Genomic DNA, 21,175 nt, shown 5'->3' with positions numbered 1-21,175 from the left:
TCTAGCCCAAGCAAGAGGGAGGTAGGGGTAAAGTATTGCCAGAGAAGAAAACCATCACCTGAGTTGAGTTGTAAACAATGAGTAGCTGTTAGCCTGAATAGTGGAGAGGGACCCGGCCAAGGAGACAGCACAGACCTGTCAGTCCATGTCAGACAACATGTAAAGTGATTTACTTAACCCACCTCATGAACGTTTGGTAGCCCACACAAGGCAGGCCACTGTTAACTCACAGGTCAGGAAACCAAGCTTCAGACAGTTTAAGTGACTCGACAAAATGTCACCAATGCTGAGTGATGGAGCAAGTGGGCTTGAGGCCAAAGTCCATTTTCTCTCTGCTACAGAGATGACTCAGCACGACTCAGAGTCTGGTGGAGGAGCAGAACACATAAACAGTCTTTGATGATACCCATGCTCTTTTGAATTTGCTCTTTTGTTGTTCGTTTTCTTTAAGATTCCAGCCCTAGAAGTAGTGAGCTGAAAATCAGGGCCGCTTTGCAAATGCCCACAAACCACTGAGGGGAGTTTTGTCAAAGAAGGCGGGAAAGAAAAATAAATGTGGGCTTCTGCTCTTTAAACCTCAGCCCAGTGAGGCAGACTTTCCCGGAATACTTCAGGCCTCTTCAAAGGCCTATTGTGGAAAATGTCCAGATGTGCGTGGAAAACCTCACTGGGAAGCTTCACAGTGAAGAGGCCTTTTAAGCGTGAACTGAAATGAAGGAAGCTGACGCCATGAGTCCTATCAGGTGGCCTGTTTTCTGAAGGAGCCCAGATTCTCCCCTAACCTTAAGAAGGTTATAGGGGGTTGGGTGATTAGCCAGTTCGTATTCCTTTGCTAAATATTGTATCTCCTGTGATTACAGGAAGCAGTGGGTTTTGTTGTTTTTTGTTGTTGTCTTTCTTTTTTTTTTGCTGAAGTGAGGAGAGGAGATGGGGGTGGGGGGCATTCTCCATATGATTTATCTACCTGTAAGTTGTTAGTGACAATCTGGTCATTCCTCCAGCATACCTTGTGAGGGCTGGGAGGGATTTTTGGATTGGATAAAGTTGAGGCACTGAGTGAGTCCTGCCAGTTCCTATAATGATGTCTGAGTGTTCTGAGAGTCAGAATCCCCTGGAATCTGGCTCTGATTCCCTGCTCCAAATCCCTGTTTAAGCTATCTTCCCAATGCCCTCTTTGTCCTAGGTTTGAGGCCCTATCTTCCTCTTGCTAGATACAGTTAAGCCAGAGAGGCCCAGATTTAAATCCTGCTCTCTCATTAGCTGTGTCGTCTTGCACAGAGTAGCATCAGCCTCACCTAGCCTCAGTTTCCTCATCTGTAAAATGGAGGTAATACCAGTCCCATCATCATCCTGTTGCTGTGAGGATTAAATGAGTTGCTGCACACAAAGCATCTGGTCCAGTTCCTGGCACAGAGTGAGGGTTCAGTTTATTTTCATTCCTTTCCTCTTTAATCCAGTTGTACAAAGAGGCAGAGCTGTCCCATTTGACGAGCGAATTTTACTTCTGTAGCTCTTTAAATTCTCTCCCCACCATGTACATATGGGCTTAGCTAAGTATTTTGAGATCACAGTGTATTTAGGGGAAAGTCCTTTTGGCTACAGCTAAAATTAGGCCTCTCTTGTGCTCCTCTGTTTACCACCCCCCTTCCTATTTTAACTAATTAGAGGCATTGACACTAAGGAACACTTGAGAAAAGTTGGAAGAACAGCTGGGAGTTGTTCTAGATACCAGCAGCTGCTCCCTGTCAGCATGCAGGCACAGAAAAGGATGATCCTGAGTGGGGAAATGCAGGGAGGGCACCTCAGAAATGAAGATGAGGGAATGGCAAAATCTGTCCATGTTGTGGCAAACTGAGCAGGGTGGAGTTCTTATCACTGTGTCCTCTACCTTCTGCGGAGAGAAAAGGGGGGTCAGAGATACCAAAGCAGATAGAGGAAAGGGCGGCAAGAAAGAGGAAGGGAAGGAAGGTATTCAGGAGCTTAGCTAGTTGGTTAATTACTTTATGCAGACCACTGTTGCCCCTGCCTAGACCACTGCAGTATCTCCTAACTGGTCTCATGCTGCAGACTGTTTTCCTGCTAGAACCAGAGAGGTCACAGGAAAATACCATTCTTGCACCCTGAAATCCCTGTGACGAGCTTCCAGCATAGAATTGAGACAAAATTCCAAAACCTATCACATGGCCCCCGAGTACCTGGATGCACCTTCCCCCCATTCCCCGTAATAGTTACTGCTCAGTCCTGCTGGCTTCTCTTCATTCCCTCTGCCTCAAAGGCCTTTCTGTCCTGGAGCCAGATTGCCTGAGTTTAATCCAGGTTTCTCTACTCGCTGCTACTACCTACAGGCCTCTCCATCTCCCTTCCAGCCTTAAACACCTACTGAGCTCCCCTGGAATTCCCTGTCCACGTCCTACACACTCTCCTCATGGAGTCCCCTGGCCTGTGCACCCCCAGGTAAAAGCTCCTGTGTTTCCAGATGGCCATGGTGACTGTGCATAAGGCCTAGCAAATGTGCATGGACCATGGAGAGGTCCCATGTCTTCTGGCTTGATGCACATTTTTGTGTCCCCTGCCCCACCTCCTCCTCACTACCCTTGGGAAACTGGGTGATGTCTCCGTGAAAAGGGCTGAGCCTCAGGCTCTATGTGGATTGTCCAGTGCTGCATTTAAACTTCCTGACTATTCAGAACTTATGCTGTTTTTTGTTCTTTTTTTTTTTTTTAAATGCAAGCACCTTCACATCTCAGGTGTAAATGCCAGATCTTGTAACACTTACAAGGACAAATTCATATCTTACTAAATAATCAAGCTTAAAACCCACATGACTGGCTGATGTAAGCTTTGGCCTGGTCTGTGAGGAATTTTTGCAACATTGTTTCTCTTGATTTCTTTCCTTATTGCTGCTGTTCTCAGAACAAGGCAAGGCTGAGATTCTCCCTCAGTTACCCCATGTCCCTGAATTAAGCCCTGTGAGATCTAAAAAAGGGAGTTCTGTGCACATAGCCATAAGGACAGACCCTCACTCTGTATCCCCCTAAGTGGGCCACATGCCTAAGCCCGGAAATCTAAGTTACTTCTAACAACTTTCTCCCCCAATGCCCCCATCTGGTCTGTCACTGAAGCGTGCTATCTGCCTCCTGAGCACCTCTCATATCTGGGTGATAAGAGAGCCATCTTGATGTCCCCTGGCCCCTGCTGACCTCAGCAGAGCCACTGGGTGACAGTAGCTTTGGCTTCCCAGGGCCCTTGGAAAGGAGACTGAGGGGTCCACATGGTATGGCCCTTCCCTTCACTCTCTCTACTCCAACCACACAGCCTTTCTCATTCCTCAAGTGTCAGTTTTCTTTTCTTTTTCTTTATTTCAGTAGGGTTTTGGGGAACAGGTGTTGTTTGGTCACATGAATAAGTTCTTTTCTGAGACGGGGTCTTGCTCTGGCGACCAGACTGAAGTGCAGTGGCACCATCACAGCTCACTGAAGCCTCAACCTGCTGGGCTCAGGTGATCCTCCCATCTCAGCCTCCCGGGTAGCTGGGACCACAGATGCACACCACTACACCTGGCTAATTTTTTGTATTTTTTTGTAGAGACGGGGTGTTGCCACATTGGCCAGACTAGTCTAGAACTCCTGGCTCAAGCAATCCACCTGCCTTGGCCTCCCAAAATTCTAGGATTACAGGTGTGAGTCAAGTGTCATTTTTCCTCCTTCCATGTGGCCCTCTCCTCTTGTAGACACATGCTTCCCCCTCCTTCAGCCATTAATACCTGTGCATCCTTTGAATCTCAGCTAAGCTATGACATACATGAAGCATACATGCATATAGACACAGACACACGTACCATTCAACCTAACATCAGTTGACTGAGGAATGCTGAGACCCTCCTCTGCCCTCTCAGTGCCCTGAAGCAGCCCCTGGGGGAGGAGAAGGCCCTCGTCCCTCCGACTCTGACAAGTACTGCCCTCCCACAGAGAGAGAAAGGCCTTGGGAGCTGGTTGTGGGTGCACCTCTGTGGTACTGCTCTTCCTCCTGCTTCTGAGCAGAGAAGGCCTGGGGGCCAATGTGCCCAGGGGCTATGGACAAGATCCTTTTATGCTCTGTCCTTGCCTCTAATGTGACAGATTATTTTGTAATTACCTGACAGACATAAGTTTGCAAATAAACTAGCAAAGATTCCTGCCCAGGTTATTAAACACAGCCTTGCCTTATCTATCTGGTCATATTCAAAAACCTTAAAAGAATTTTTGTTCCTCTGAATTTCACTCTCCAAGACACAAAGACCAAGTGGTGGTGGGCAGAGGCAGAGAGAGGGACGGGAAGACCTCTCACAGTGATGTGAGGACGTTCACACACACATACGCACACAAAAACCTTCACTCTCCCCATCTCCAACCCCACCCCACTCACTGCACACATGTCTTGGCCCCCTTGAGAATGCCTTTTCCACAGACAAGCCCTCTGAGGCAAGAGGTTTAGGCCTGCTTCCTCCTTTAGTTAACATTTGTCCCCAGTGAACCCCATCCAGCCTTCCATTTTTCCCCAACCTCTTTAGCTCATGAGGAAGATTTGCAGCCTAGGAGTCAGGAGGCCCAAGTTCTAGTCCTCGCTTTGACACCAGGTGATATTGTGATCTTCTCTATAGTACAGTCTATAGTACTTCTCTATAGTACAGTCTCAACTGTACTATAGAAAAATAAATCAAAATGACATTTTAAATATCATCTCTTTTATTTATGCATTATGCAGGAGATGGAACTCCTTTCTTAGATTCTTTTCCCCCTAAATATACTGTTCTCAGGAGCTGGGAAAAGGGAAAGCACACACCCTGAGACCTTACACCCTGATATGGTTTGGCTGTGTCCCCACCCAAATCTCATTTTGAGTTCCTCCATGTTGTGGGAAAGACCCAGTGGGAGGTAACTGAATCATGGGGGCAGTTCTTTCCCATGCTGTTCTCATGATAACTGATAGCTCTCACAAGACCTGACAGTATTATAGGGGGAATTTCCCTGCACAAGCTCTCTCTCTTTTTTTGCCTGCTGCCATCCATGTAAGGTGTGACTTGCTTCTCCTTGCCTTCTGCCATGATTGTGAGGCCTCACAGCCATGTGAAACTGTGAGTCCAATTAAACCTCTTTCTTTTGTAAATTGCCCAGTTTCGGATATATCTTTATCAGCAGCATGAAAATAGTAAATTGGTAGCGGGAATGGGGCAGTGCTGAAACGATACCCACAAATGTGGAAGTGACTTTGGAACCTGGTAACAGGCAGAGGTTGGAACAGTTTGGAGGGCTCAGAAGACAGGAAAATGTGGGAAAATTTGGAACTCCCTGGAGACTCGTTGAATGGCTTTGCCCAAAATCCTGATGGTGATGTCAACAATAAAGTTCACGCTGAAGTGGTCTCAGATGGAAAAGAGGAACTTGTTGGGAACTGGAGCAAAGGTGACCCTTGTTATGTTTTAGCAAAGAGACTAGCAGCATTTTGCCCAAGCCCTAGATATTTGTGGAACTTAGAACTTGAGAGAGATGATTTAGGGTATCTGGTAGAAGAAATTTCTAAGCAGCAAAGCATTCAAGAGGTGACTTGGGTGCTATTGACGGCATTCAGTTTCAAAAAGAAAACAGAACATAAAAGTTTGCAAAATTTGCAGCCTGACAATGCAGTAGAAAAGAAAATCCCGTTTTCTGAAGAGGAAGTCAAGCCAGCTGCAGAAATTTGCATAAGTAACAAGGAGCTGAATGTTAATCCCCAAGACAATGGGGTAAATATCTCCAGACCATGTCAGAGGTCTTCATGGCACCCCCTCCCATCATGGGCCTGGAGGCCTAGGAGGAAAAAGTGGTTTCATAGGCAGAGCCCAGAGTCCTCCTGCTCTGTGTAGCCTCAAGACTTGGTGCCCTGAGTCCCAGCTGCTCCGGCCGTGGCTGAAAGGGGCCAACATAGAGCTCAGGCCATGGCTTCTGAGGGTGGAAGCCTCAAGCCTTGGCAGCTTCCACATGATGTTGAGCTGGCAAGTGCACAGAAGTCAAGAACTGGGGTTTAGGAACCTCTGCCTAGATTTCAGTGGATGCATGGAAATGCCTGGATGTCCAGGCAGAAGTTTGCTGCAGGGGTGGGGTCCTCTTGGAGAACCTCTGCTAGGGCAGTGTGGAAGGGAAATGTGGGGTCAGAGCCCCAGCACAGAGTCCCTACTGGGGCACCGACTAGTGGAGCTGTGAAAAGAGGGCCACTGACCTCCAGACCCCAGAATGGTAGATCCACTGACAGCTTGCACCATGTGCCTGAAAAATCTGTAAACACTCAACATCAGCCCGTGAAAGCAGCTGGGAGGGAGGTTGTACCCTGCAGAGCCACAGGGGCAGAGCTGCCCAAGACCATGGGAACCTACCTCTTATATCAGTGTGACCTGGATGTGAGACATGGAGTCAAAGGAGCTCATTTTGTAGTTTTAAGATTTGACTGCCTCACTGGATTTGGGACTAGCATGGGGCCTGTAGCCCCTTTGTTTTGGCCAGTTTCTCCCATTTGGAATGGCTGTATTTACCCAATGCCTGCACCCCCATTGTATCTAGGAAGTAACTAACTTGCTTTTGATTTTACAGGCTCATAGGCAGAAGGGACTTGCCTTTGTCTCAGAGGTGATGTTGGACTGTGCACTTTTGAGTTAATGCCAAAACAAGTTAAGACTTTGAGGGACTTTTGGGAAGGCATGATTAGTTTTGAAATGTGAGGACATGTGATTTGGGAAGGGCCAGGGGCAGAATGATACTGTTTGACTGTGTCCCCACCCACATCTTACCTTGAATTTCTCCATGTTGTGGGAGGGACCTGATGGGAAGTAATTGAATCATGGGGGTGAGAGCAAACTGAGGACCAGAGTGGTTATAAAACTTGTCTGAATTCATACCATTTACGAAGTAAGAGAAGAGCCTAGAACCCAGGTCTTCTGAGTCCTCAGAATCAACCAAGTCAAATAAGCCTCCCTATTCAAAAAGAGGAACCTTCAAGAACATTAATTTTGTGCCCATCTAAAAGCCTCACTGAGCTGTGCTAAAGGTAATAGGCATTGAAAAAACGTTCTCACAGAAACTCCCAGCTGCAAACACAAAGAAGCAGGTCTCCAGAGAACAGAGTAAGGATTGTCTGAAGAGATCTATGCTGGTGAGATTACAAAAATCATAATATATGAATAAATGAACATATGGAAGGAATCAGCAAAGCTCTCTCATTCTTCCCGTATGTAAACTCAGCCTTCGCCTAAAGTCATTAAGTAAACACAGATGCAGCCAAACCAGGCACCAGATGGCAAACGAGAGTTGGAATAAAAGGTAAAGAAAGCTTTTGGTGTTTACTCAAAGATGGGGGGGAAAAACCATGATCCAAAATCCTGTGGTTTCCCCAGAATGGCCACCTGGAGTCACCAAGGCCCAAAAGTGACCAAATAAAACAAAACAAAACTAGAATAATCATGATTGGGAAGCTGTAGGAAAACCCCTGCTATCTTCTGTGAATGGAATCCCATGTCAGAAGAAATTGGTTATTCTGGGAAATGAAAGAAATAGTTAAATCAAAGTACTAGGACCAGAGAGCAACAGGAATGTGGCAAGAATACACTTTTGCTGGGCACTCACATGTGCCCAGAGCTTTGTATTCTTGGCCTTATATAATCCTCACAATTACCCATTAAGTATTGGCCAAATTTTGTAAATGAGGAAATTTCATAAATGGGTTAAGAGAGATTAGGCCCCAAGGTCATACCACAGGAATGCCATCCTAGCTTTGGCTGGTTCTTCTTTGTCCATTCCCAGCTTCGTAGCTCTGATTTCAGTACCAGACACAGGGGAAGCCAGGCACAGTCTCTCTACCTTTCCTGCCCAAACCACTGGACCTAAATAAGAAGGTCACTTGGTCAAGTATTGCCTTGAAGGGAGACCAGAACAGACATGGAGTGGGGAACAGAGCATTCCTGAAAACTTGACTTCACCTTTATTTCACAAAAGACACCCTTGCACATTCCTCATCCACCTCTTAGCTTGTACATTTGCCATAAGCACCAGTAATGAAGGCAGTGCTGGTGAATATTTGCTTTTCAGTATACCTGAGTTTATATATTGGGGGTAGAAAATTCCAATAATACTTCAGCTCCAAATAAAAGCTGTATCTTGTTCTGTCCTTGCCTCTAACCTGACAGATTATTTTTTAATTACTTGGTAGAGATAAGTTTGGCTTCTGCAAATAAACTAGCAAACATTTCCTGCCCAGGCTACCAAACACAGCCTCACCTCACCTATCTGGCCATATGTAAAAATATTCATTGAAATAAATTTTGTTCTTTTGAGTTTTACTCTCCCAAGCACAGACACTAGTTGGTGAGGGGTACAGGGGAGTGGGGAGAATGGTTTCAACCAAACGATTCATTGCTTGCAGGTGGGAAGGTAAGGTGGAAAATGCTTTCCAGCTAAACAGACCTGTCTACTAACCCTACCACTAACTAAACTTGCTCTCCTGGGCAGGCGACATTATGCTTTGAGTTTTAGTTTCCTTCTTTCTAAAATGTATGTGGAAGGGCTATTTTCAGAATTTTTTTTTTTTTTTCCACTATCCTCTTGCCCGTCTTCTCTTTTTCCACATGGTAAATCTCCACGTGGCTGTTTTTTTCCCCATTGTTCTTTAGCAAATCTTAATCCAGGATGAATTCAACTTTGTGAACACTATAAATCAAAGCCATACAACCATGAGGCAGGCTTCTACCACTCTATACTAATTGTTACCAGTCTCTCTTAGCCCTGGTTTCTAGTTGGGTTTGGCCAATGAGCAGCCCCAGCAGGAGCCTGGAGTATAATGAAGGTGTTTATTCCCCCAGCACTCTCCTTGCTGGATTGGTACAAGTTAGCTGCATCCATCTACCATCCTACAGTGGAGCACAGTTCCTGTGTGTGGCCCTTTCCCTACAATTTTCTGTATGATGGGAACCACTCCTCCCTCCCTGTGCTCCTTCAGGCCAAGAGGTTGTAATGGCTCCTTACTGTTGCTAATCATTAGGTACTTGTTTCTTTTCCTAAACCTTTTTAAAGGAACTCTTTTTGAAGCTTACTTCAGTTACCCAATGTGAGTGTCCATCTGTTTCCTAATAGGAACCTGAATAAATATATCGCTTCGGCTCAATTTCCCATTTTCTACAATGACTATCATCAAACCTTGCCAATTCCCATCCCCGTCTTTCCTCTCATGTTCAGAGAGATGACCTCCTATTTTTTATTAGCCACCAACTACTTCTAAGAGAAAAGCCATTAGAAAGACACCTGCCATTAAATCTCCCAACTTGCTTAGATCCAGTAGTGAGCTGGGGCTGGCTCAGCCCTGCTCACAAGAGCATATTGTGCACATCTCTTCCCAGCTTCACATCCATTCCATCACATTCATAGCTTGAAATTGGCCAAGATGGAAGTATTTACAACACAGAAATTGGCAATTGATAAAATTAGGGCTTTCTATTGACTATTTATCAGTATTGATTATTTATCAGCACATCACTGCTTATATCCAGATACAGTCTTTTTCTCCTTCACATTTGTTACAATGAAAGAGATGGCCCACTTATTATCAGATACTCTTTCATCTCCCACTGCCTCTAACAACCCACTTAATTCATTATCCACTCACTCTGTATATTTAGCTTCTCCTTCAATACTATCTCTTTCTCATCAACATTTAAACATGCTCTATACCTGTGCTATCCAACAGTAGCCATTAATTAAATGTATTTATTGAACCCATGAGATGTGGCTAGTCCAAATTGCAATATATAAGATTTCAAACATTTTCCATGAATAAAAGAATATAAAATATCTCATGAATAATTTTTGTATGGGTTACTTGAAATATTTGGGGTATAATAAGTTAAATAAAAAGATATTAAAATTAAATTCACCAGTTCACTTTTACTTTTTTAAGTGGGTACTAGAAAATTTAAAATTACTTGTGTAACCCATATTATTTCTGTTGGACAGTGCTGCTATAAACCTTTCATCTTAAAAATAAAATCCCTGGCTAGGCACAGTGGGTCACACCTGTAATCCCAGCACTTCGGGAGGTTTGGATCTGTGTCCCTGGCTAAATCTCGTGTTGAATTATAATTCCCAGGGAAGAGGGCCCTGGTAGGAGATGGTTGGATTTTGGGGGTGGAGCTCATGAATGGTTTAGCACCATTCCCCCATTGGTACTACATAGTGAGTTCTCAGGAGATCTAGGTGTTTGAAGGTGTGTAGTACCTCCCTCTACTTCCTCCTGCTCCAGCCAAGTAAGACATGCTTGACTTCTGCCATGATTATAAGTTTCCTGAGGCCTTCTCAGAAGCAGAAGCCGCTATGCTTCCTGTATAGCCTGTAGAACCATGGGTCAATTAAACCTCTTTTCTTCATAAATTACCCAATCTCAGGTATTTCTTTATAGCAGTGCGAGAACAAATTAAAGCAGGAAGAATGCTTGAGGCCAGAAATTCAAGACCAGCCTGGGTAACATAGTGAGACCCTATCTCTAATAATAATTTTTTAAAAATAGCCAGGCGGGCCGGGCGTGGTGGCTTACGCCTGTAATCCCAGCACTTTGGGAGGCTGAGGCAGCTGGATCACGAGGTCGGGAGATAGCGACCATCCTGGCTAACATGGTGAAACCCTGTCTCTACTAAAAAAATACAAAAAATTTAGCTGGGCGTGGTAGCGGGTGCCTGTAGTCCCAGCTACTCGGGAGGCTGAGGCAGGAGAATGGTGTGAACCTGGGAGGCAGAGCTTGCAGTGAGCTAAGATCGTGCCACTGCACTCTAGCCTGGGTGACAGAGTAAGACTCTGTCTCAAAAAATAAATAAATAACCAGGCGCTGTGGTGCACACGTGTACTCCCAGCTCAGGAGGCTGAGGCCAGAGAATCACTTTAACCCAGAAGTTCAAGCTGCAGTGAGCTATGATCATGCCACTGCACTCCAGCCTGGGTGGCAGGGCAAAACCCTATCTTAAAAAGGAAAGTGAAATCCCTTCTTCTGCCTATCAGCTCCCCTAGTTATTGCCTCTCATGGTCAAGAATGCTTTAAGTTATCTATCCTCACTATCATGATTTTTCTCACCACCACCCTTGCCTCCTTAATCAAGGCAGATCTTCCTTCCACTACAGAAATTCCACCAAAATCATGCTGCCTCAGTCATTAGTGCTGAGCCAAGGCATTGCTGAGCCCAAAGGGCTTTTCAACCCCTACTCAGCTTTATCCTTGGCAACATTATGCAAAGTAGAGTACTCCCTTCATTGAAACATGCTTCCACTGACAACATATTTTCTTGATTTCCCCCCCACTGTTCTGAATGTTTCTGTCCAAATTACTTTGCTAGTTTTCCTTTCTCCTCTCCCCAATATTATATGGTAGTCTTATACAGAAATCTGTCCATCTCATCTACTTCTAAGGATTCATTTACTATTTATATGCCAGCAGGTCTACATCTATCTACATAACATCTTCACTTAAAGGGCTCACAGCCTTCTCAATCTAAACATATTAAAATCTGAACCCACCATCTCCACCTCTGCCTGCAAAATTGACACTGTTCCCATACATGGCACTATCAATACATGGCACCATGTATCCTTACTCACTCCTGGCAGAACCTCAAGGACATTCTGAGCCCACTCTGTCTTTGTGCTCCACATCAGTCTCTCATGGTATCTTTCTAAATTACATCTCATGTCTCTTGAATTCTTCCACTTTGCTTTAATTCTACCATCACCATCCTTGTGTCTCACCTGGACTGCTCCAAGGAACTCTTGAATGGTTTCCTTGCCTCCACTTTTACCATTCTTTAGTTTATTCTCTGCAAGTCAACCAGAGTGATCTTTAACAAACATGAATAAGATCACTCTTGCTTAAAACTCTCCAGTGACTTCTCCTTGACTTTGGCATAACTCAAAATCTTTTAACATGATTTATAGGGCCCTCTAAAATCTGACCCCTGCCTTCATCTATAGCTTCATCTCCTATATGTTTTCCCCTCATTTTATCTAGTCATCTTGGACTTCTTTAGGTCCTTTAAATGTATCATGTTATCTTTACTTAAGGACTTCAAATATGCATTTCCTTTAGTTTGGAACCCTCCTCATTAACTTTCTTTACCCAGCCAACTCCTTGTCAACCTTCAGCTAGTTCCATAAGTTTCCAAAGTAGTTTTGTCTTCTTCTTCCTCTGTCCCATGATCACCGGTGTTTCTCAAGTAGTCTCTAAACTTCATAAGGTCAGGGATCAGAGCTGTCTGGTTGCCTCCTCTATCTGTAGTGCGTAGCACAATGCCTTGCACACAATAAGTACTCAATAAGTATTTGTTGCACAATACAAATGACATTATCTGGCTCAAACTTCCCATTTTGAGAAAGAGGAAACTGGGATCCAAAGGAAGGAAGCAACTTATTCAAAACAAGAGAGCCCAGACTAAGATGAATACAGGCTGGAGCCTCCTAATTTCCAGATCAGTTTTTTTTTTTTTTGTTTTTGTTTTTTCCAGCACATCACATGCCTATCTATAACATAGTAACCAGAAGGAAGCAGACTGGATTCCCTGTGTCTTGTAAAAGCCAGAGCAAGTTCTTATTTGTAAACACAGCTGACATAGTTGTTTTCTTTGTTTGTTTTAAGTACAAGGACTGGAAGTACAACCCAAAAATAAACTTTGTGTTTCCAAACCAATAAGCTTCTACAACTTTTATTCCCCGCAGCCTCCTTTCTGCCCATTGTTCATCTTCCTTCCCTTCATTAACCACAGGCATCAGCTGATACTCAATGTTGAATGGTCCCTGCATTCTGTGTTCTTCATCACTCCCCTGCCCAGGCAGCATGTCACATGCAGCAAAAGATTAGGAAGTGCTGTCTTTAAATAGTATCACTCAAGAGAACATTCTAAGATCCTGTGTAGTGCTGGGGTGGAGATTGATGTAATAATTTTTAGAATAAAAATAACTCACATTTTTGAAACTATTAGTTTGTGACTGGCACTAATTTCAGTGGTTTGTATGCATTTCTTTTTTAACTTTATGCGTAATTATTTTTATTACTTCTATTTTACAGATGAGTAAATTGAGGGAGAAAGAGGTTAGTTAAGGCCCAAGCCATTCTGTTTTGTTTGAGACAGAATCTCCCTCTGTCATCCAGGCTGGAGTGCAGTGGCACGATCTCAGCTCACTGCAACCTCTGCCTTCTGGGTTCAAGCGATTCTTCTGCCTCAGCCTTCCAAGTAGCTGGGATTACAGGTACCTGCCACCATACCCAGCTAATTTTTGTATTTTCAGTAGAGACAGGGTTTCACCATGTTGGCCAGGCTGGTCTTGAACCCCTGACCTTAGATGATCCGCCCACCTCAGCCTTCCAAAGTGCTGGGATTACAGGCATGAGTCACTGTGCCTGGCTGGCCCAAGCCATTCCGTTAGCTAATGAAAGAGTCAGAGTTCTAATCTAGCCAGTCTAGAGCCTGTGATCCTAACTATCTGACATCTGATAATGAAGAAGGTGTTGACCTGACAGGAAATACCAAAAAGTACAACTGAGGGAGATCCTAACCTTGCTTTATACAGATATCCTGGATCCTACTACCCCTGATTCATTCATTAATTCATTAATCCATTTACTCATTCATTCTTTAATTCTTTCAACATGTATTTATTGCATTTTTGCATTATTTATATCAATTTTGGGGAAGACAGAGAAAGTTAATGTCCTCTACCCTTTTACAGCTCATAGTCCAGTGAGGAGACATAGGAAAACAGACATTTATCCTACTGTGTGCTGAATGATAAGACAGAGGAAAACCAGGGGGCTTTGGGAACACGGAAGAGATTATAAGCACATAAAGAGTTTAAAAGGGCACCACAGTGATTTGCCTTGGACCTGCATTCCACACCTCTCACTCTATCCATCCGACCTCCACTCTGTCTCTATCCTCCTGGCTTCTAGCCCTTCTCTTACTTTGGTACCATCATTGGCCTCCCAACTCCAGGCTTCAGATTCAACGTCTTTGCTTGTCTTTTTCCTCTGGAAGTTGGTTTGGAATGGATTCTGGCTTAGCTAGAGGGTTTCTGTATCGTAAATCAGTCTAAGGCCAGCTCCAAAGAATAGGCCAGAATGTCTAGGCCCCACTGCCAAAATGGCTCTTGCTTAGAAGAATTGGAGATCCAAAAGCAGGGAACTTGAAAGAGTATGGAGGGATAGATGGATGGATAGATTCCTTGCGTCTTAGCTTCGATTATTCACCTGCCTAAACCCAGAGCAGTTGGCCTAGTGACTACCCAACATCCCTTGCAGCTCAATCATTATTCATTATGTTAATATTGTCACACATTTTGATTCTTTGCTGTCAATTTGGTTTCTGATCTGCTGGCCAAAGGATCATCATGGGAAGGAATTAACATTGAAGCCGGCAGTGCAAATTTCAAAAGTGTTCAGACCCTGAGGGCTTTCATGATATTTCACTTTCTTGAGTTGCAGTCTCCCGTTGGCCTGCTCCTTCCGAAGCAGAGTTTGTCCCTTATAGCCATCAGCGAAGCATATCCTGGCTAAATGTTTCTGTGGACTGGAGGTAGCTATTGAATTGGACAGTTAAGAGAATATTGCAAATTCTTGTTGGTAAATGGCACACAAGATGATGGACTGTAAGCTAGCTATGGAAGAAATTAGAGCCAGACAGGGCATATGAATTGAAAGAAAAGGAAGTGATGGAGATTCTGGAAGTTGCTGTAAGGTAGAGAAGGACACTTGATAAGAATGATAGAGTACATTAAAGAATTGAACTGAAGGGCACTGGAATTCAGAAAGTGGCAGTTGGTATATTGTAATATTCATAAGTATAGCAGTCTCAAGGGGGCTGTGGGAGTGAGTATTGAAGTGAAATGGAGATGAATGTCCCGGAGGTGGAAACATTTTGAAACCATAACAGTGGAACATTGGATGGGTCTTATGAGCAGATGCTGAAGTTGTCCAGGACAATGATAAACCTCCAGGTGGATAGGGAGGCTTGTGATCTGGGAGCCTTAGCCTTATTTAACATAGGGACAGAAACAAGAGGCTGACAGTGACAGCAGTGAGATGCAGGGGACGTGTCATTGTATCTCCATCATTAGGTGGCAGAAACCTCAGAGGAACAAGCTTTTTTGCCTACAACTGGAGGAGTACTTGTCTGGAAATGATAATGAGGAGGCCTGAGAATAATGACAGTTATCACCTTCCCCAGCCCACCTGAAACATACATACATGGCAACACTTACCTTTCGATAAAGTTTCTGGGAAAATAAAGTTATGTTTTTTTTTTTTTTGAGACGGAGTCTCGCTCTGTCGCCCAGGCTGGAGTGCAGTGGCACGATCTCTGCTCACTGCAAGCTCTGCCGTCTCCTGGGTTCATGCCATTGTCCTGCCTCAGCCTCCCCAGAAGCTGGGACTATAGGCGCCCACCACCACGCCTGGCTAATGTTTTTGTGTTTTTAGTAGAAACAGGGTTTCAACGTGTTTGCCAGGATGGTCTCGATCTCCTGACCTCGTGATCCGCCCACCTCGGCCTCCCAAAGTACTGGGATTACAGGCGTGAGCCACCGCACCCGGCCGAAAATAAAGTTTATTTCAGTTGATAGGTTGGTAGTAATAAGCATTTAGTCCATCCAGTAGGCCTAAAAATAGGTACTAAAACTTCCCTTTTTTTTTGAGACGGCATCTTACTGTGTTGCCGAGGCTGGAGTGCAGTGGCAAAATCAAGGCTCACTTCAGCCTCAACCTCCCAGACTCAAGGGATTCTCCCATCTCAGTCAGCCTTCTGAGTAGCTGGGCCTACAAGCACGCACCACCACACTTGGCTAATTTTTATGTTTTTGTTGAGATAGGGTTTCCCTATCTTGCCCAGGCTGGTTTCAAACTCCTAGTCTCAAGTGATCCTCCCACCTCAGCCTCCCAAAGTGCTGGGATTACAGGTGTGAGTTACTGTACCCAGCCTAAAATTTCCATTTTTAAAATGAGGAAATTGAGATTCAGGATGTTACATGGCAGAACTAGGGTTTGGATTATGATCTATATATCCCTGAAGTCTTTGTTTCACAGCAAATGGTTAAAAGTATAGGTTCCAAAGCCATATGTTTCCTTGTCTTTGAACTGGGAATATAAATTAGGTAACATGGTTAATAATATAGTGCTAGGCCATAGTAAGTACTCAATAAATATCAGTTGCCATTATAATTATTGTTATTGAGTTATTCTTATTATTTAATTATAGCTCACGGCAGTACTGTATACCTTCTCAGCCTCACATATCAGCAAGATCATGTTTTTTTCCAGTCAACAATAGATTATTAAATGAGTGACGGCTTGCAATTTTGGAACCTATCATCTGTCTGATGCTTTTAGCAAGAAGCTTGCTATTTTTACTTTGAGAAAATCCATAAGCAGCAAGTCAAACTCATGTAGATGAATAAATATTTGCTCCCTATTCATGTTTGGATCCAACCCCTTTGCAGCCAGGCCATATATTAGGACCCCATCTCAGAGTATCACAACAGACGGTGATGGCCTTACCTAGTATAAATACCACTCCCCTGTGCCGTATTTGCCCGTGACTGAATTGGAATGAAACTTTACCTTGCTAGGAAAACACTGTGGGTATATTCTCTGTCGGGGTGTGCTGAGCAGAACCCTAATAGAATGTACTATGGGGAATAAGGAATAACTTGTCAACTGAGAGTTAATCAGAAAACCACATGTGCACAAAACCAACAGATTGTAGAGCTGACAAAGACTTTAGAGATAATTTACTTCAACCCCCTCATTCTACTGTTAAAGAAAGTGAGTCTCAGGGAGGGGAAGGGTCTTGCTCAGGGTCATGCAGCTGGCAGTAATTTTATTTGTTTCAATAATTAATATGAACAGTCTTTCTATACATCAGTGAATCCACCTTCCTGCCTTTGTAAGCACAATATAATGACCATAATTGAATTTGTCTTTGACAGTGAAGAAAGCAGGCTTTTAGGGCTTTACAGGGCCCCAAAGTCATCAGAAGAAGATAAATTGTCAGTAACTAAAGCTGGAGATCTGCCTATTGACTGTGAGCTTCTTAAGGAATGGGCCTGGTCTTATTCATGAGCTAAAGCAAGTTTCAAATCCCGGCTTAGCCATTTACTAGCTTAAGCAGGTACGTAACCTCTCTGAGCCTTTATTTCCTCATTGTAAATTTAGATAAGACTTTTCCTTAGAGACTGTTAGTGAGGATCAAGTGAGGCAAGACCTATATACCAGTACCTTGCGTAAAACAGGCATTCAATAAACTTGCCCTTTCACCTTACATTTAACCAATGTCCTGCTAAAAGCTAGGGATACTTCAAAGAAAGGAGAGCCAAGGACTCTGCTTTCATGGAGCTTAGATTCAGGAGGGAGGAGAGCAGAGGTGAGGACCACAGAGAAGTAGGTAGACAATAAACAATTAAAAGTATAATTTCAGATGATGATGTGCTATCAAGGGGTATGAGGAAAAGAAAATGAGATGATGTCATAGATATTTAGGAGGGTGCACTGCTTCTGCCAAGAGTGGCCAAGGGCAGTCTTTTCAATATTATGTTTGAAGAGAACCTAAATCATATGGAAAAAGCCAGACAGTTAAAGATCCTGGAGAATACCATTCCTGAGAGAGGCAGAAAGGCCTTGGGCAGGAAGAAGGTTGGCATGTTCAGTCAGCAGCAGTGTGTTCCCAGCATGGCCAGCCCAGTAAGCAGGGCATGAGATGAGGCTGGAGACATCGGCACAAACTCCATCCTGAAGTTTTAGTCCACCCTATGACATTTGAGTTTTATTCAAAAAGCAATGGAACCCTGTTGCAAGGATGTGTTAAGAAATAAATATTGGTCTTTGTCCCTAGTTCCTGGCACACAGCTTCTAAAATCCTTGGAATCTCTGCTAGAAGCTAGGGATACTTCAAAGAAAGGAAAGCCAGGGACTCCGCTTTCATGGAGCTTAGATTAAGCTCCATGTGTATGTTAATTAGATGGCTGATGGCTGAGAGCCCCTCTGTAGCATCAGGATGGGGACTGGTCACCAGAAAGACCAAGGCATGATTAGAGGGTTGAACTTTCAGCCCCTCCTCTGACCTTCCAGAATGAGAAAGAGGCTAGAGATTGAGTCAAACACCAATGGCCAATGATTTACTCAATTATACCTAAGTAATGAAACCTTCATAAAAACCCCGAAATGATGGGGTTTAGATAGCTTCCGGATTGGTGAACACAGGGAGGTATTGAGAGGATGGTGTGCCTGGAGGAGGCATGGAAGCTCACTGCACCACTACACCTCCCTCCCCTCATACCTAGCTCTATGTGTCTCTTCCATTTGGCTGTTCCTGAATTGTGTCCTTTGTAATAAACTGGTAATAGTAAGTCAACCGTTGTCTGGAACTCCATAAGCCGATTCCAGCAAATTGTCAAGCCTTGGGGGTTGGAGTTTGTGGAAACCTCCAATTTGCGGTCAGTTGGTCAGAAATACAGGAGACCTAGGACTGGTGATTGGCATCTGAAGTGTGGGCAGTCTTGCTGGATTGAGCCCTGAAGCTGTGCGGTCTGACACTAACTACCTGGGGCTAGTATCAGAATTGAATCAAATTTAATTGTAAATCATGCAGTTGGTGACTTGAGAGTTGGAGAACTGGTTAGTGTGAGGAGAAAACCCACACATTTGGTGTCAGGAGTGTTGTAGGTAAAAACAGCCCAGAGAGATAAAATCATTCATTGATTCATTTAACAAATATTTATAGATTAACTATTCTGGCCAGGCACAGTTCTTGGTGTGGTACATGAATCCAATACACACCCCTGGCCACATGGTGCTTGCATGCTAATGGGATAATAAATATGTAAAGTTTATGTAGCATTTACTATATGCTGGCATTGTTCAAGTGTTTTACCTCAAATAACTCACGAACTTCTCACAGCAGTCCTATGAAATACATACTTTTATCCCTGTTTTCAGATGAGGCAACACGCATGAAGAATTTAAGTAATTATCCCATGATTTTACAAGTAAATGCAAAAATCCAGTTTGAAATAATAGACTGACTATAACAGTCAGTCTATTATTTTAATCACTGAACTCTATTTTCTCTGTTTCTGAAAAATCACCTAGACTGGTCCTGACTGCTATAAGGGAAACCAAAGTGGAAGTCAAGAGACCAGTTAGGCAATGGTGGTCAGAGAATGGGATACTGGAATTTTCAACAACACTGAGTAGATATTATTATTCTCACTTAATAAAGAGGAAAACTGAGCTTTGGTTCACACATCTGATAAGTAGCAGAGCCTGGATCCAACCCCAAGCCCATTTATCTCTAAAACCCAGTATCTTTCTGCTAATGTCTCCATTTCCTACAGAATTATAAAGCTTCCACTCCTCCCCTCCTTTAGGACCAAGAGACCGATTTGAGGTACGTTTTAGAGTCAAAATTAGAGAACTGAGCATCAAAAATTTTTTTTCATTTGGTAGGCATTTTTGTAATTGAAAATAAAATAAAATATAAATATACTGACATGCACTTTTTTTCTCATTTTCTTTTTTCTTTTGCAAACTTTAAATTGAGATATAGTACACATAAGGTGAAATACAAAAAGATTAATGTACAGCTTGATGAATTTTGATAAGGTATACACCCATATAGTCAACACTCTAAAGATATGTAAATGTGTATAGATTGTGTATTTAAAATTATAAATGAGGTGCCAGTTTTCATATCACGATTAACGATAAAGACCTCTCCCACTCTCTTTTCTCTCATCCCTTCCTGCTTCTCAATTGATATTTTTGTCTCCAATTCATGGGGGTTACACAGAATACCAGGTGCAGGTCAAAAGATGACTGGGTCAAAAAGAAAAGAAAGCAAAATAAATAAAAGAACAACTAGCCATTTCTTAATGCTTGTTGAAGGAAAGTCACATTGATATATTTTCTGTTTTTCTATGGAGGGGTCATGTGCCTCAGCCCACACATTAGCATGTGAACTTGTTGTTCCAGTAAAATGAGTCAGAGTTCCTCAGGAAGGCAGATTCCTGAATTTTAGAGCTGTGTGTCAGCATCTGTGAAAAAAGGTACAGTGTACTGTATTGATGCATCTCACTGATACACACACACTCTTCTCACTCCAGGTGATCACACCCGCTAATAAGCAGCAGAAGTAGGATTTGAACTCCAGCCTAGGGCACTCAAGAATCAGGCTGTTTTCATGACAGGGAGAATGGTACTATTGGGCCCGAATTTAGGATTTGCAATGGCCTAGAGTCAGAACTGGGCTTGAATTCTGGTTTTGCTACATAATGACTTTATGACCTTGGGAAAATTACTTATATTTTATCTATTTTCAGTTCCTTTATTCACAAAGTAGGGATAGATGATCTGTGTCCTAAAGTCATTTTGAGGGTTAAAAAGGTCATAGACTTAAAATAATCAGTACAGCACAGAGTACAAAGCTTAAACCAGTAAAATGACAATGGCAGTGGTAGTTGGCCAGTAAGTCAACAGACACCACAGTGTTTTTTAACCATATACCCCATCAGTTAAAATAAATTTTGAATATGTATCCTCAGTACATGAAAACCTATTTATGAAAAAGCATGATATGCTATTCTGTGTTCATAGATTATTTACTCTATAAAACAAGTGAAATATAGCTGAACCAAAGTATTTCCAATGTGTTTACCTATCATGATGGCTTCATGCTAATATTAGCAACATGTAAACATACACTATAAGTCTATGACCAGGTGTGTTTCTGATAATTTAAAAATGATTTTTGATGATTTTAAAAATGATTCTGTATGTGCCTATGTATCCAAATTTCAGGCAGTCTTGATAATTTTGATTATTTTCCCAATCCTTGTCTTGTTTGACTAGGTCTTCATTGTTTTTACTTTACAATGTGAGAAGCTAGTACTGAGTAAAAACATCACCATTTTCTTGTTTACTTGAATCCAAATGGTGAACTGGTGATAATTATCTCCATCACTTGCAATCCATTGACTGAATCTTTTTTAGCTTCTTGCCCATTTTGTGAGGGTTAGCTTAAACTAGTCAATACCTATTAATCACTAACCTGGAACATGCAAAAGACAACATGTAGCAATCCTGGAAGCTGAGGACATAT

At 43.1% G+C, this 21,175-nt stretch overlaps 2 protein-coding genes across 32 annotated transcripts in view; both read left to right on the top strand.

The window, feature by feature from the left end:
* The window catches only part of HOOK1 (hook microtubule tethering protein 1), a 301,302-nt gene that overhangs the window by 146,211 nt on the left and 133,916 nt on the right, over positions 1–21,175 (top strand). The gene's annotated exons all lie outside the window — the stretch shown is intronic.
* The window catches only part of FGGY (FGGY carbohydrate kinase domain containing), a 486,889-nt gene that overhangs the window by 454,600 nt on the left and 11,114 nt on the right, over positions 1–21,175 (top strand). The gene's annotated exons all lie outside the window — the stretch shown is intronic.

This window comes from Macaca mulatta, chromosome 1, assembly GCF_049350105.2.
Source record: "Macaca mulatta isolate MMU2019108-1 chromosome 1, T2T-MMU8v2.0, whole genome shotgun sequence".
Lineage (NCBI taxonomy): Eukaryota > Metazoa > Chordata > Mammalia > Primates > Cercopithecidae > Macaca > Macaca mulatta.
This window is presented reverse-complemented; position numbering and strand designations above follow the sequence as displayed.